General features: G+C 39.9%; 2 pseudogenes; both read left to right on the plus strand.

Annotated features, from left to right (window-relative positions):
• Positions 1-1695: 1695 nt before the first annotated feature.
• LOC139784607 (uncharacterized) lies at positions 1696-18013 on the plus strand (annotated as a pseudogene).
• Positions 10657-12763, plus strand: LOC139784601 (piggyBac transposable element-derived protein 4-like; annotated as a pseudogene).

The raw sequence follows: 18013 nt of genomic DNA on the forward strand, positions 1-18013 counted from the left end.
AAATCCTATTGCGCTTATTGATCATTACGATCCGTGCATACGAAGATAGCGGCGGTTCGAGAACACTCGACGTAGTTTTACGCGATCGAGCGAATACGTCCGCGAGTAGAGATTGCTGTACGACCAGTATTAATAAATTGTTATTTGTTTATAATAAACAAGCAAATATTGATTCGCGACCCCAGTGAACATTCTATCCGATATTCCGTACATTTCGCTTCGCTTAACAAGGGCGTGGCCGACGGCCTTGAACACGTCCGCGACGTAGAAACGACAGCCATCTTGCTGAGAAGGAAGGACGGGGCAACGCAGTTACATAGGCTTTCTGTATTGATGCCTGAAAATACAGTGGCGACCGTAAATTCAGCTCAAGTAGTAAGTGGCTAAGATTTGATATTTTATCATTCCATTTGTTGTTCCGGTCACAAGCTAACCAATTAGAATGATTCCGTTGCGTGTTTTCACATCTGGGTTCCCCATGGCGATCATTTTTCGGAACGGAATTCATGCATGTGCGTAATTCAAATATCTGGCGGTCACTGGCGGTTAAAGAGAGGTTGTGATAAGTTGCTGTTGTATTTATATATTTATTTTGATTGAAAAAAGGGAAATATGATGTCATCTGCTGTAAGTATTGTAATTATGAGATACGTATGCTAAGTTATGTTATATTAGGTTATAATGTTGATATGATGGTTTAGCATACATTTCTAGCCTAACATACATATACAATATATGCTTATAGCAGTTTCAATTTGCGTAAAATTCAATTACTTTAATTATGTATATGATGTTATTTATTTATTATTAAACAGCAAAATGTGGTTACTGTGGATGATTGTTGAAAATGGATGCTATTTTGAAACATTCCTGTTTTGGTCTTTTCAACGCTGCATGTCAGATTCTAAGCGTGGATAAGGCTGGAAAAATTGTTATGACAGGTATGAAAAATTTTGTATATAGTATTTATGTAGTATTGTATATAATATTTTTATGCAATGTAAACAGTACGAAATTTTCGTTACAATCAATAGTGAGTTTCCATTCTTATTGTTTAGATATCAATTTGATGGCGACAACAGGGGATGAAAGCCTAAATGATGTAACAGGGAATGAAAATAATGCTTCAGAACCACAAGAAGTAGATGAAGAGCTGATAAGTATAGTTCAACTACGACCAGCCTCGTATACCACTTCAAGAAAGAACTAAATTAAAGAAAAAAGATCTATGGCAGGAAGTCAGTAATTGTTTAGGAGGTTAACTTATGATTCAACATTATCATTACATTCTTTTTATAAACATGTGTTTTTTTTTTAAATTAATATTTTAGGAGCATATTCACCTATTGGCGCAAAAAAAAGATGGCAATATTTAAGAGATTGTTATACAAAAGCTAGGAGGAATTTTAAGAAAATACAGAGCACTGAAAAAAGGAGTGGTGCCGCAGGTACTTCCATAAATGAAAGAAATAAACCATCTTTCCGCTATTACGATGCAATGAGTTTTCTTAATGATACATTAGAATATGAAGAGTAAGTTATATTGAATGTGTCAAATGACATGTCGAATAATAACAACTAAATTTATTTTCTATTTTTTTTTCCAGAACATCTTTAAGATTTCCAAACAGGAAAGACACAGCTCAAGTAACGAATAACCTCCCTGTTCCTTTACCTTCCTGTTCAAATTCACCTATGGCTATGAATGACAGCAACGATTTAGAGAACAGGCCACCTTTAACGCCATCACCGGGTATCTCTGAATTGTCTGTAGCGACTTCATCTTCGCGAAGTTCGTGTTTAAAATAAATACACACACACATTAATATGAGGATATTGGAGTTTTTAATAATTTAATCTACTGTTTGGTTTCAGAAAGACAACATTCAAATAACATCGACGAAGTAGATAGAGCTTTTTTACAAACCTTAAGCACGAATATTCAACCCAATCCTATATATTGATGGGTTTATGTTACAACTGGCAGAAGGAATGCGTCGACTTCCCTACAGAGAAAGATCACAGTTAGAGTTAGAGTTTTTAATAAAATTGCGTGAAATGGAGGAAAGATTGGGAGTATTAAATAATTGATATCTGTTATATCATATATTATACTTAAAGTTTTACAAAAAAATATTGTAGACGTTATAAAATAATGAATCTATAAATTAATTTTAAAAAATCATTGTGTAATGCCTTCTCTCATTGCTGTTCTATGGCTCCAGCCACTCCATTATCATTTTCATAAGAAATACTTTTGCTATTTTCGCTTTTATTTTTTTATTTCTATAAAATAAAACATACTTATAAACAAAATATAATGTACTATTTTTATTATATACTGTCTTTAATAAATTGAAACTACTATAAGCATATTGTATATGTATGTTAGGCTAGAAATGTATGCTAGACCATCAATATATCAATATCTTGCTAGACAATCAATATCAACATTATAACCTAATATAACATAACTTAGCATACGTATATCATAATTACAATATTTACAGCAGATGACATCATATTCCCCTTTCTTCAATCAAAATAAATATATAAATACAACAGCAACTTATCACAACACTCTTTAACCGCCAGTGACCGCCAGATATGTGAATTACGCACATGCATGAATTCCGTTCCGAAAAATGATCGCCATGGGGAACCCAGATGTGAAAACACGCAACGGAATCATTCTGATTGGTTAGCTCACAAAAATCCCACCTTTCCGATTCCGTTTTCCGATAATTCCGATGTCCATGGGACAGCACCCTAAGTCTGCCTCTGATCAGACTTAAGCCGATCTTGAATATAAAATCTGACTATGAATACCAGCCTAAGATCCAGTGAAGAACTAAGGAAAAAACTAATCATAGTATGACCAGTAATGTCTATACCGCTCCAAGCAGCGCACGATTGGTTACGTGACGGAGTTGACGACTCTCTTATTATTAGGCTTGTTTGTTTTATCTGAACTTGAACAGTTCATCTTTTTTCCATTTCTCTCTAACATAAAAAGAAGAAAGAGATGAACCGTGCAAGAAGTTGAGCTAAAACAAACAGATTTAGGCCCGGTTGCACCAACGTCACATAACATTTAACCATAGCTTAACTCACTCTTCGTCTCTTTCTAAGAGGTTAGTTAGAAAGAGAAACAAAGTGAATTAAGCTACAATTAAATATTATGTGACGTTGGTGCAATCAGACCTTATAGGCTCTCTACGAAATACTACAGTCGATTTCACGCGGTAGCTTTCTCGGCACTAGGTTTTGTTCCTCCAACTGTCGAAAAATGACCGTTATGTCATACTACGTATTGTGGACGCGGATCGGATTGAGATTGCGGATCGCGAATCAAATTCAGTCAATCATAGATAAGCTGTTTGTCTTTGATTGGCTGAAATTCGATTCACGATCCACAATCTCAATCCGATCCGCGTCCACAATACGTAGTGTGACACGGACTTTAGGGTTTAATGGCGAGTTTTTGTCTAACACGGATTATTATAAACTAATTTTTTTCGAAAATTGCAGGTCGAGATTTTGATTAAGACTTTAACGAGTTCTGTATTTGAATTTTATAGTGCGAGTGGTCCGGCGAGTTTCGCGATTCGCCGAGTGTCGCTCGCCGCGCATCTCCCGCGTCACGTAGGCCTGCGTGACACCGCGGATAGGCGCGAATGTCGCGACCACGATCTCCTCAAACAATCGATAATCTACTATTGTGTCCTGTATGACGCCATAACACGTGAACGATATCCGCCAGATTTGCTAACTGTAATAGTTTTCTAGTGCGATTCTTAGAAAATAAGATAATTGACAAATAATGTGTACTGCGTGAATTCACCAATGAAGATAATGCTATTGCGGTTGGTTATCGCGAGTGGTTACTACATAGCACAGACAAAGAAAAACTTGATCAGATTATCGGCAACAATGAAGAGGTTAAATTGCAATGGCCAAACGTAGATATTGGACCCGCCAATATAATGAAAACGAGATTAACCCTCAGTTACCTCACCAGGGCCTAAGTGACCCTAGACGTGTTTAAAACTCGCGCCCTTTTTGAACGCGCAGTGGTGGGGACTCCGGACCCGGGGGGGAAAAAGTTTGAAGGGTCTAGCACTAGCCTGGTGACGTGCGAGAGTCAGTTCGGTCGAAGCAGCCACGGCAGACAGCTAGAAGTGGGACGATAGGGTTACTCAGATCCTGGTGAGGTAATATCGTGACAAAAACGATTACTGTCAAAATACAAGTATAAGTAAATCTTATAAAAAACAGTGTATTTATGCAATATAATGATAGAAAAAATATTCTGTGTTGTATAAAAAGTAAAATATTGGATTTTATTGGTTTACAGAATCAAATACCTGGTTTACAGAATCTAGTAGCTTAGCGTCAAAATATTGATTTCACGGCAGCTGCGACATTCTCAGGTAAACTCTAGTAAATATTTACAAAACTTTTTTAACCGACTGTTTCACTTTTTCATTATAAATATTATTATTATTATTATTATTATTATTATACAGAAATGGAGACAAGGTCTCGCGCTCGGTCAACGACCAAGGTGGTCGCAACACACATCTTTGAACAAGATTCTGAAATTGTTACGTCCACCCCACCACACTCCCGGGAAAATTTAAAAAACATTAAGCCATAAGAATAAATACCAAGATAAGTTAAGAAAGCATGACAACTACTTACCGACAGTCGAACTTACCGACAGTTGAACTTACCATCAGTAAGACTACTTACCGACAATCGAACTACTTACCGACAGTTGAACTTACCATCAGTAAGACTACTTACCGACAGTCGAACTTACCATCAGCAAGATTACTTACCGACAATTGAACTTACCATCAGTAAGACCATACCAACAGTCGAACTTACCATCGGTAAGACTACCGACGATTGGATTCATGCGATAGAATTAGTTACATGCCACGTAGCATATAAGCAACAAGTATTCGCAATGCCTACGAGGCCCATCTTAATTTTAACTATAAGGATCTAACTTCCGCTCCAAGAAAACCCCACAACCCTTCCTCAGACCTTTCCAGAAAACTCTCGAACTACCAGCTCAACCCAATGAGTCACACGACCATACAAAAGGGAAATCAGGGACGTGACCATATAAGGAGAGAAATCGAAGACGGGAGCGATGACGCAACTCTTCCACTCAATGACCATATAAGGAGAAAAATCGAAAGCAGAAGCAACGACGCAACCCTTTCACTCAACCACCCCCGCCACCGAGCACAAGGAAAGAAGGAAAACGTGACCATATAAGGAGAGAAATCGGGGACTGGACCGATGACGCAACGCAACCCTTCCATCTCTCAACCCTTCCACTCGATCGTTCCCGTCACCAGGAAAATGGAATATAAGGACGAACATTCCGAGGGACGCAGTCAGTATTTCTCAGCTATCCTTCGGACATGGACTCAACACTACTCTCCAGTTCAGAGTGAGCATTACTAAATCCTTCTATATCCTTCTATATCCGAAGTCTTCCATATCCTGTTATATTCAAAGCCTTCAAGGCCCACGTGCAGCATTGCATCAGTCGAATAATCTAGAAGCGTCACCACGCGTCTATTCAAATTATAATATTAACAAAGCGTTTAGTTGTAACAGTTTATGTAAAGTTATCGTGTAAAGTTATAGTAATAATTATTGTTTAACCGAACCTTCGTACTTCACGTGTTCTTTCGCCAACCTTCACGTATCCCACACCCATCGGGTAACGCTGATTCCACCAGTAACATCAATTACTCAGTGCTCACATAGAGTACCGCAATCGTCGGTCCTCCCCTTGCACCACATCTGCATACGAGGCAGTGCTATACGAGTGGCACGCTTTCGGCTGCGGGTGCCCGGAAAGAGGCAGTGCTATACGAGTGGCACGCTTTCTCGCCGTAGCAACAGGGAATCAACCAGAGAACGCTCCTTTCTGTAAATCTTTATATTAACTGGCTAAAACAAATGCCAAGGTGTCGTCAAGGAGGAATCAAGTAACGCACCCGCCGACTAAACCGCCTTCTACGTACCTCTCCCCTGAATCCATTGCTGGGAGTCGAGTTTGAGTACGCGTCAGATCTCGAGTACGAGAGAGACTTTAACGCGAATACCGCGCGCAAAGCGGATTGGAAACCGAGCGCCAAGAATCTAGCTTCAGTGCGCGAAGACGGAAGTGAGCAGTGCAGTTACATCCCATTGGGCAAAGCCGAATCACGAGCCGAGTATCGGGCACTAAGGAATCAAGGTTATCGACTAATTCCGGTAACACTGCCATCGGCTCGTCCCCTTCCCTCCTGGGAGTTCATCGCGGCCATTCGAGAGAACGATCCCCGCCGGACTCGACAGATACAACACCGCGCTGAGATCCTGCACCTGGACTGGGACGCCCCTACGCCTGAACACTGGGGGACTGCGGATCACCCGCTGGAGCTCGATTGAAGGTAAGTGCCGACGCCCCTAAATTTAATTAGCCGATATGAGCGAGACCCCATTGCGACCTACCACCCGCCGATTCTCGCTCCTAGTCTCTCGAGTTACGCGTAGGAATTGGCTGTCCCGCGCGATCTACGTTTTCGCGTTGTGTTACCAGAATCAGAACAGTAAACATTACCTCTGCGAATTGTGTTACCGCGACTTAACGGCGCAACAGCGCAGCCACTACAACCTCCTGGTCCGACATTACCTGCACATCGGGTTTCGGTACAAATTAGAGGAGTGCGACGCGTGCGACGTTATAATCGGGGAAATCCAGGGACCCACGGGGTGTTCCACGTGTTCAGAGATATACCTCGAAGTAACGCGCTCGGTGATACACGAAGGGGGGCAACAACATTTAGACATAGAGCCTACTATTATCGCCATCTCCCAAATCAGAGGCCGATAAAATCGGAAGCGTTACTACCAACATCCAACGGTCGGTAAATCGAGAACGCTTTACCGACATCCAACGGTTGGTAAATCGAGAACGCTATTACCGACATCCAACGGTCGGTAAATCGAGAACGCTATTACCGACATCCAACGGTCGATAAAATCAAGAACGCTACTACCGACATCCAACGGTCGGTAAATCGAAAACGTTACTACTAACATCCAACGATCGGTAAATCGAAAACGCTATTACCGACATCCAATGGTCGATAAAATCAAGAACGCTACTACCGACATCCAACGGTCGGTAAATCGAAAACGTTAATACTAACATCCAACGGTCGGTAAATCGAGAACGCTATTACCGACATCCAATGGTCGATAAAAACGAGAACGCTATTACCAACATCCAACGATCGATGAAATCAAGAACGGCATTACCGACATCCAGTGGTCGGTAAAACCAAGAACGCTATTACCGTCACCCAACGGTCGATAAAATCGGAAACGCTATCATCAATGTGTCCCAGACACCCGGTCAATCGTCGACCTCTAGGGAAACCACTCCCCCTACTCCCCTTAAGATTTGGTTGATGACCGGGATTTGTGTATATTCAATATTTTTTCGAAACAAAGCTACTCACGCGATTATTTGCGAGGATTGCCTAATCAATAACTACCAGGCCGCTCGACAAGAGTTCAAGGGCGTCCTCTGGCATTTCGTGCAATACGGTCCGCGAACAGAATTTACAACGTGTTCTGATTGCAACAAAATCCTAGCCGACTACCGCCCCGCGCTCGAGTGCTACTATTGCACCGAGGTCAAGGAAATATTTGAACGATACATCTTAAACGCACGCGAAGAACCCCATAATCAAGCTCTCCCCGTGAGGATTCGAATCGGAGCGACTCGCTGGTAACGGGATCCGGATAGCGAATTATCCCGGTCGCGGGTATTCCCGGGTAGAGCCCCTCGGCTTAACGACCCGACCAAGTGACTTAGCCCCGTTAGAGATCCGAGCACCGCGTCGCGGCCGCGATCCCTCGGGACGTAACAAAATTGAAGATGTAAGAGAGAGCGAGAATGAAGGTGCATCCGAGGAGTATTTTGAAAGCGAAAGTGGGCATGAATCCGAAGAAGACGTGGATTCTGACGAGAAAGAGGAGAGTTACGTACAAGCAGAAATACAGCAAGATAGAAAGCGACAGCGACTATCGCGTCAGCGCCAAGTTCAGACATGTTCCAACGCGTCGGACGACGACGCCGAATCTGATCACGAGCAAGTAGAGTCCGAGGGAGAGGGGAACAATAAGGAAGAAGCAGCTGCGCGGTCAACAAAAAAGAAGGGACGTATGGCATATTTGCGCGGCAAAGACGGTTTTACCTGGTCCATCAAGGTACCTTGGAACCGAAGGATAAACCCTCCGTTTCCAGATCGAGTCGTGGAAGCAGCGAGCCGAGTTCCAGTATGAACCGGGACCAACCGCAGAAACAAAGGGTGCAGAAGGAGCAGGGTGCGAACAGATCAGCGCCCGAACAGCATAGTCAGACCGAGAACGAGGAGGACAGCGGCCTCTGCGAAACATACAGCCAGATAAACCCTGACACACATCATTGCGACCCCGACGAGGAGGTGCGCCGGTTGTTGGAGGTGGGCGTACAGCCCGCTGGACAGGCCGGGCGGGACGAGTGCCAGCCCATGACGGTCGAGGTGGAGGAGGTGCAGCAGCCGAGTGCAGCCGACCCCGAGAAGGAGTACGCGAGCCTATAGGGTGCACATGTACAAAGACTTTATGTAAAGTCATATTTATTTTTTATATAAGCTTTAAGAGCAACAAGTACCAAAAGGGTACATTTTATAAAGATTTTATGTTTTAACGTTTTACGAATTGATCGAGTAGAATTAAGATTTTATAATAACAACACTGTTGAACTGCCACACGAGCATCACAAAGAACATTTACACAACTTACAGCACGAGGTACATAACATAATAAAAACAGGTTTACACAGAAATAAACAACGATAATTTCCTACCAAAATCCTCGAATTTCCTATTACATAACGAGAAAGATAAGTTAAGATTAGAAGCAACAGATAATGGAGCCGGATAGATTTAGAGCCATAGTTTTGTCATTTTTATTCATTACATTTGCCATTGCAATAATTTGCATACTTTTATTAACGTATTCATACAAAGGAAAGTCAGAACCATATTGTTTACCCTGAGAAGCATTCAGCATGAAGTTCGGAGAATACATAGTTATCTCCATAATAATATTTTTCCCTTTAATTATTAATTTTCCTGACACAGACATGATCATTACAACATACATATTATTCACACTCTACATATTAATATTAGGAGCGGGAGTAGATCCGCGGCTGATCCGCGAGTGACAGCCAGATTACACATTTCGATTTATATTTAAGCGTTCACTTAAGTTACACTTTCGACATTAATAGCGAGCAGGATGTATTCCTGAGTACGTACATATTTTATTTTAATTTTACAAGCGTTATTTACAATTACACCACGCTACACTTTACTGTACTAGGTACACTTTACAGGCCCTAAGCCAACTATAACTCAGAGACAATTCTCACACGAGGAGAGATTCCCAATTAACATATTTAACAATTTTATAAAGTTCTATCAACATTTCCAACAATTAAATAATAATATTAAGGCCTTCAGCCGACGTGATGCACGAGGTGCACAAGTACAATTCACATTACAATTAATTCAATATATTTGAAGATTTCATTACAGAAATAGCCTTTTGGTTTAATATTCAGTCAATTACGATTATTTATAACATTTTGAGACATTTAGTAAGATTTACACTCTTTTACACTTTTTAACACTTTCTACACATGTTTCTTAGATTCAGCGTGCGAGACGAGCCAGCGAAGGCTCTACACTTTAGATTACACTGTTAACACTTTCTACACTTGCATGTAAGCGTGCGAGACAAAGTCACCGAAAGGTGCTACACTCCTTACACTTTCTACACTCGACGTCTTAGAATAAGCGTGCGAGATGAGCCAGCCACGGAGATTACACTTTTGATACACTTTTAGCACTCCGAGTGCAGATTCATTAAATTTATTGAGTTTTACATTAATTATTTACAGTTACATCTCACGGAAGAGAGAACAACCAAATGGAGTCATTCCAAGCGAAGATTTATTTAATATTGCATTATGCATTAATTTTCATTATATTCAGTTACACTTTATTACACTTTTGTGAACTTTCTACACTTTTAGACGGCATTCAGCCAATTTGATATTATATTCATGATTTTGATACTTAAACATTATTCCCTGTCGATATAAGAATTCATTATTATATGATTATGCGTGCGGTAATATTAAGCCGCGATATACTTACCTTTTATACTTACCTTTATTACACCGACTCCGGTGATTAGATGAGACGATTCCATAGCGATCCCGGGTACCTGAAAGAAAGAGAAAATTAATACTTACCTGGTTTCATAGGATTCGTCTGTTGTGACGTTGAGAGTCACTCGGTGTGAATCGAGTAACTTTGGGTTCGCTTGCGCGAAGTCTGCGTGCAGCGACGCGTTTGGTTCACGCGAGCGCGAAAGCCAAGTCGCGCCGTTGCACTTTAGTGTAGCATCTTACGAAAAGGTGCCGAGTCCCAAGAGCGACTCGGTGTACGAAGTGCAGGTGGAATCGTACCATCTACACCTCGAGGTACGAACAGCCAGTACGAAGGCTGCGCGCCTAAAATGAGGACTCAGCGCATGCGTGAGTCTAAGGTGGGAGAACTCGACCCGTTCCTCCTGGACAGTCCGTCGCGAACTTTCGAGACGTTAACACGTATATCGGTTGCGTCATACAAATCGAAAAGGGCGTTCTTATCCCGTTATCCGCTAGCGTCAGTAGCGTGATTGAATATTCATTAGAGACAGTGAGTGCGTGATACGGGAGATTCCTATTGCGCTTATTTAGATCATTACGATCCGTACAAAGAAAGCGGCGTTTCGATAACAACTCGACGTACTTCCACGCGATCGAGCGAACACGCGCGCGAAGAGAGATGCTGTACAATATTAATTAATAAATTGTTATTTGTTTATAATAAACAAAACAAATATTCATTCGCGACCCCAGTGAACATCCTATCCGATATTACGTATATACGCTTCGCTTAACAAGGGCGTGGCCGACGGCCTTGAACGCGCCTGCGACGTAGAAACGACAGCCATCTTGCTGAGAAGGAAGGACGGGGCAACGCAGTTGAACCAGGTTTCTGTATTCAAGCCTGAAAATACAGTGGCGACCGTTAACACAGCCCAAGTAGTAACTGGCTAAATAATACTTTTCATAATTCCATTCGTTGTTCCGGTCACAACCTAACCTAAGAGGTCGACACTTTCAAATCCAATACGCTGCAGCTTCGAAAGGCCGTGCGCACGACGTGACAACACCGTTGGAAGCTTGGTCACTTTTATTTACTGACGAGATTACGTCTTATTTTAGAGCATACAAATGAAGAAATCAAGCACGCAGCAGCGAAACTGAGACGGAATTATGAATTTGTGATGAATTATCATAAAGCGGTAGACTTGATTGAATTAAAGGCTTTAATCGGTTTGCTATATTTCGCTGGTTTGTACAAACTCAATATGACAAAAGCGAGAGATTTATGGGCGCCGTACAGTTCTTCATTGTTTTGAATCACAATGGGAAACAATCGGTTTAATTTTTTAATAGATTGTATGAGATTTGACGATAGAAATACACGCGGACAACGTAGAGCGACTGATTGTTTCACACATATTCGTGAAATTTGGAATATGTTTATTTCTAACTGTACTGCATATTATGAACCCGGTTCAAACTGTACTATCGACGAACAGTTACTTTCTTTTTGCGGTAGATATTCTTTTAAAATGTACATGCCTGCGAAGCCGGATAAGTACGGATTGAAAGTTGTTCTCATAAACGATGCTAAAACGCATTACATGTTTAATGCCATTCCGTACGTTGGAGCAGTAGATAAAGATCCTGCTGAATCCGTTCCGTCTTATTATGTGCGAAAATTAGCTGAACCGATTTATGGAACCGGGCGAAACATAACGTGCGACAATTGGTTTTCATTAATTCCGATTTTTGATCGAATGAAAACGGAGTACAACTTAACGATGGTCGGAACTATCCGCAAAAATAAGCAAGAAATTCCCGAGACCTTCAGAAAGTTGCCACCTAAAGGAATAATAGCTCAATTTTGTTACAATAGAGACAAAACTTTAGTTTCGTACACTCCTAAAAAAAAAGATTGTTCTTTTGTTATCTTCTTTGCACTTAAACAATACAATTGATGAAGCGACTAATAAGCCGGAGATCGTGCTGTTTTACAACAAAACTAAGGGTGGCACAGATAGTTTTGATAAAAAATGTCACGACTATACTACAGCGCGAAAAACATTTCGATGGCCGATGCGTTATTTTTATGGTATACTTGATCACGCAAATGTAAATAGTTTTATATTATACACTTTTCGCCAAGACAACTCGAAGAAAAAGCGTCAAGATTATATTCTTGATTTGTCTTTAGCGCTCAATAAGGCCTCAGTTACAGAGGCGTTTAACTGAGCAGGGTCTCCATATGCTCACGCGGCTACAAATCGAGGAATTCCTCACACACGATCAGATTCCAGAGGATCAAAATCCTCGTGATTTAATATCCGATAATAAGATGAGTACGCGGAAACGATGCTCTTATTGTCCGTAGCGCTTGATAGAAAAATGTGGTTCAAATGTTTAAGATGCAACAGTCCTATGTGTAACGAACATGCCGCAAAAATATGCAGCACTTGCACGTCACAATAATATAATTTTTGTTTTATGTGTCTTTTTAATAAATAAAGTATTTTTTCATGCATTTTTATTGCATTTATTCAACATTTTTACCGATTTTATACAAAAAACATGAATTTTTACCTCTCCATAGCCGCCATCTTGTATTAGCTATATGAAACTTTTTGAAAAATATTTTGTTATTCTTCTACATGTTTATATTTCATTCCCAAGGTCGCAAGTTTTACGATTTAAAAAAATCCGTTTTTTAGAGACAATAATATTTGATCAATTTTCTTCAAAAATCATGAAACTTCACTTTGCAAAAAAAATATACTTTTTGGAACCAATCGTTATGACGCTAATTTCTTCTTAAAGTACAACTCTTGACCTTTCGAATCATGTATTAGAAAGCCCTTATATCTTTTTTTAGTCAGTACTACGTCAATTTGAAAAAAGCAAATTTTTTCGCTTCTTCAAAAAAACACGTTTTCTTTCTTTTTAAATAACATTTACATTTTTTAATTTGGAATAATCTAACCTGCACAGTCTTGTAGATCTTTAAAAGATGTATCGATTTAAAAAAAAAGAAGTCAAATTGATGCATTCGTCTTAAAGATACAAGCTGGAGAAGACGCTAGGGTCTCTCAAACCCTGGTGAGGTAATATGGGGGTGTAAAAACGGGGTGTAAAAACGTAAGGTAACTGAGGGTTAAAAAAATGTATTTGGCAAACTGTGGTCGCAAAGATTCTGGCTCATGGTGGTAAGTATGCATTAAAAGTAAAAGTATATTTGTTTATTTTATTAACCTTATGATACCGATTACTATGCCGATATCGTTAACGTTTACAGAATAGGCCCCTCAATCACCTGCATGACCACTTGACTCGCCTCCAACGCCCGAGTACGATTTTTATTAATGCTTCGGTAGCAGAGAGTTTAATTTATAACGTCGCGATTTGTGTTAATCTCTTGCATCGTCTACAATGGTAGCAGGAGTATACAGTAAGACGTAAGCAGTAAGCTATTGACCAACCACAGTCGATTATTCTTGAATTGTAAAAATCCCATTAGTCAATAACTTACTGCTTACATCTTACTGCATACTCCTGCTGCCATTGTAGTCGACGCTTTTGAGATTACTAATGGGTTGTGAGAAAGGTCTATCATATTTCGTATTTACGAAATTTTATATTTTACTTCTAAATGCCTAAGAAATATTATATCTCGCTGTAGCGGTGAGATTGTGCGCGACTGAGATTCTGCAACTGAGATATAGAAGTATTAAGGTAGAAATATAAAAAAATCAATCGTTTACGATATATTTTGTACTTCATTTGGACATAAAGTATAAAATATTTTATAAATTATTGATTATTTTATATTTCCATATATAATACTTTTATATGCAGAATTATATAAAAAGACCAGAAGAATTATATAAAAAATCATATAATTTTATTTAAAAAAATGGTGGTGACTTCAATGTCACCCAAAAAAATCTATTTAAAAAAAATGTGTCATTATTCATCCCCCTTCAGACTCATATGTACAACTTTTGTCCGAATATATTTTTTATCCGCTTTTATCCTGTAAAGAGGAAAGAGTTAGGTTGTGACCGGAACAACGAATGGAATTGTTAAAATTATTAAATATAGCCACTTACTACTTGGGCTGAATATACGATCGCCACTGTATTTTAAGGATTTAATACAGAAACCTTGTGTTACTGCGTTGCCCCGTCCTTCCTTCTCGGCAATATGGCTGTCGATTCACGTTGCGGGCGCGTTCAAGGCCGTCGGCCACGCCCTTGTTAAGCAAACGTATTTACGAGGATAGGATATTCACTGGGGTCGCGTAATAAAGCTTTTTGTTTATTATAAACAAATAATAATTTATTCTAAAACTAGATTGTACAGCAATCTCTTCTAACGCACGTGTTCGCTCGATCGCGTGATGCTACGTCGAGTTTTTATCGAACCGCCGTTATTTCGGTTAAAGCGGATCTTAATGATCAATATAAGCGCAATAGGATATCCCGTATCACGCACTCACTGCTTCTAATTAATATTCAATCACGCTACTGACGCTAGCGGATAACGGGATAAGACCGCCTTTGTTCGATTTGTATGACGAAACCGTTGTACGTGTTATCGTCTCGAAACTTCGCGACGGACTGTCCGGGAGGAACGGGTCGAGTTCTCCCACCTTAGACTCACGCATGCGCTGAGTCCTCATTTTAGGCGCGCAGCCTTCGCACTCGCGGAACGCACCTTCGGGTGTAGATGGTACGATTCCATCTGCACTTCGCTTGCCGAGTCGTTGTTGGGACTCGGCACCTTTTCGTGAGATGCTACACTAAAGTGCAACGGCGCGACTTGGCTTTCGCACCCGCGTGAACCAAACGCGTCGCTGCACGCAAACTTCGCGCGAGCGAACCCAAAGTCACTCGATTATTTTCGAGTGACTCCCAACGTCACAATCAGACGAATCCAATGTAAACCAGGTAAGTATTAATTTCCTTTTCTTTCAGGTACCCAGGATCATCATGGAATCGTCTCATCTAATCACCGGAGTCGGTGTAATAAAGGTAAGTATAAAAGGTAAGTATAACGCGGCTTAAAATTACCCCACGCATAATCGCATAATAACGAATTCTTAAATTGACAGGGAATAATGTTTAAATATCAAATTAATGAATATAATGTCAAATTGGCTCAATGCCGTCTAAAGTGTAGAAAGTACATAAAAGTGTAAAAAAGTGTAACTGAATATAATGAAAATCACTGCTATTTGCAATGTTAAATAAATCTTTGCCTGGAACAACTCCATTCGGCTTGTTTCTCTCCCTCGAGAAGTAACTGTAAACAATATGTTAGAAATTCTATGAATTTAATGAATCTGCACTCAGAGTGCTAAAAGTGTATCAAAAGTGTAACCGCCGTCGTTGGCTCATCTCGCACGCTTATCCTAAGTCGTCGAGTGTAGAAAGTGTAAAAGTGTAGCACCTTTCGGTGACTCGTTCTCGCACGCTGAAATCTAACATGTAAGTGTAGAAAGTGTAATAAGTGTAATTGAAAAGTGTAGAGCCTTCGCTGGCTCGGCTCGCACGCTGAATCTAGAAACAGGTGTAGAAAGTGTCAAAAGTGTAAGTGTAGAGCCTTCGCTGGCTCGTCTCGCACGCTGAATCTCAGAAACAGGTGTAGAAAGTGTAAAAGGTGTAATAAAAAAGTGTAAATCTTCAAAAATGCTTAAAAGTGTTGCAAATGCTTGTAATTGATTAAATGTTGCCCCATGGGGTCGTTTCTGTAATAAAATGTTTGAAATTAATGAACAAAGCGTAAATTGAATTATATATGTGCACCTCGTGCATCTCATCGGCTGAAGGCCTTAATATTACTGTTTAAACGTTTGAGATGTTATTAGAACTTTATAAGATTGTTAACTTTATCAAATTGGAATTTCTTCCATGTGCAGATTGTCTCTGCTCTCTTTAACGGCTTATGGCCTGTGAAGTGTAATTAGTGTAGCGGGGTGTAATTTTTAAACGTTGCTTGAAAAATAAAATAAAATATATGTTAATTCAGGAATATGTCCTGCTCGCTGTTGGAATATAAAGTGTAACTTAATTATGGTGTTTAATAAGACCGTCACTCGCGGATCGGTCGTGGATCTATCTCCGCTCCTAAAATTATTATGTAAAGTGTATATATCGCGTAGAGTGTAAGTATGATATCCGTGTTAGGGAAACTTGTGAACAGTGGGAAAAATATTATTAATGAAACAATTATGTATTCTTTAAACTTCATGGTATGCAATGTGGTTCTGACTCTACTTTATAAGAATATACCAGTAACAGTATGCTAACTACTGCTATGGCAAAAAGAATAAAAATGAATGTAAGTATAATTATTCTGAATTTATCTGAATCCATCTAAATGAATGTTATCTTTAATATTATGTATCTTATGTGTTCGTCCTATTGACGATTATATGGGATTGGAAGAATGTTTATGGGTAAGTATCTTGTATTTGTTTATGTGTAAATGTCTTTTCTTTATTATTAATATATTTCGTCGGCTCGCTGCCGTATCTTTATCTCTAAAATCTTAATTATATTTTCTTTAATAAAACCATATAGTATAAAACTCACGCGTGAAAAATAAAATTGACTCGAATAACTTTTTCGTTGATTCGCACAGGTACATTTATAAAAGGGGGATCTTTCGTTCTACAGCTGGGTGTAGCTGCCCTCGGTCATCGGTTCTGTCCCCTCTGGTTGCGGCTCCTGCCGTACCTCCTCCTCTGCTGCGAATAACTGGCTCCCCGGCGACGCTGTTTCCGCGATACGGTTGATGCCCCTCGCCATGAGCCTCTCCACCTCCTCGTCGGCAAGTTCCACGAATTGTGGAGACTCGCATACGTCTTTTTCGTCCGTCGGGTTCCTCTGAGTCAGGCTTATGTTACCTTCGTCGTCTCGGTGCACCTCTGTCGTCTGCACCTCCTGTCCCTTCTGCACCTCGTCCTTGCTCTGCCGCACCCTGGGTTCCCCTTTGCCGTGGGACATGTCGGGTGTGTCGGCGATGACGTCCCGGCTCTTTACCGAAACGAAGGGTTTATCCTTCGATTTCAAGGTCATGTTAGGTGAGACATCCTGTATAAATTATATTTGGTAAATATGTAGTATAGCGGCAACCTCTCCGATTTTGTTATATGTATAAAGATAGATGTATAAAGTGTGTACAAACGTAGCTTGTATGCTTTTCTGATATTAGACGATCAATATGTTGTATATTTGTTTTTTTGGTCGAATATTTATTTACTGTTTTTCAATATAGATCTCTACATATATTTCAGACTGGAAGACAATGTGTGGAATGCGCGATAACCTAGAAAAATATTCTATATTAGATCCTACAAAAGAGGACAGAAAAATAATAAAAAGACGAAGCACTGAAGGTGACAAAGACTCTGCTGAAGGTGACAAAGATTCTGTGAATCATTCCTCTGCACCACAGGTTATATTTCGTACATTCTCTAGTAATATAATTCAATCATATGTACCATGTAGTTCTTTGTCAATTAAAAGTCCAACTAAATTTTTCACCTAGAAATCACTACTGAATAAAGAAAAGAAGAACATTGTCAAGAGTGTTCCACATAGAAAGGCAGGACCTTCTACATCTGGTAGTAAGTCACTAGAAGCATGTAAGGCTAAAAAACCTAGCAAAGTGATAGTAGTAAGTGTCTTCATAATTTTACTTTTAAATTATCTTCATTAA

This window comes from Temnothorax nylanderi, unplaced genomic scaffold (genome assembly GCF_030848795.1).
Source record: "Temnothorax nylanderi isolate EJ_2023f unplaced genomic scaffold, tnyl_v1.0 TNYL_tig0649_pilon, whole genome shotgun sequence".
NCBI classification, from domain to species: domain Eukaryota; kingdom Metazoa; phylum Arthropoda; class Insecta; order Hymenoptera; family Formicidae; genus Temnothorax; species Temnothorax nylanderi.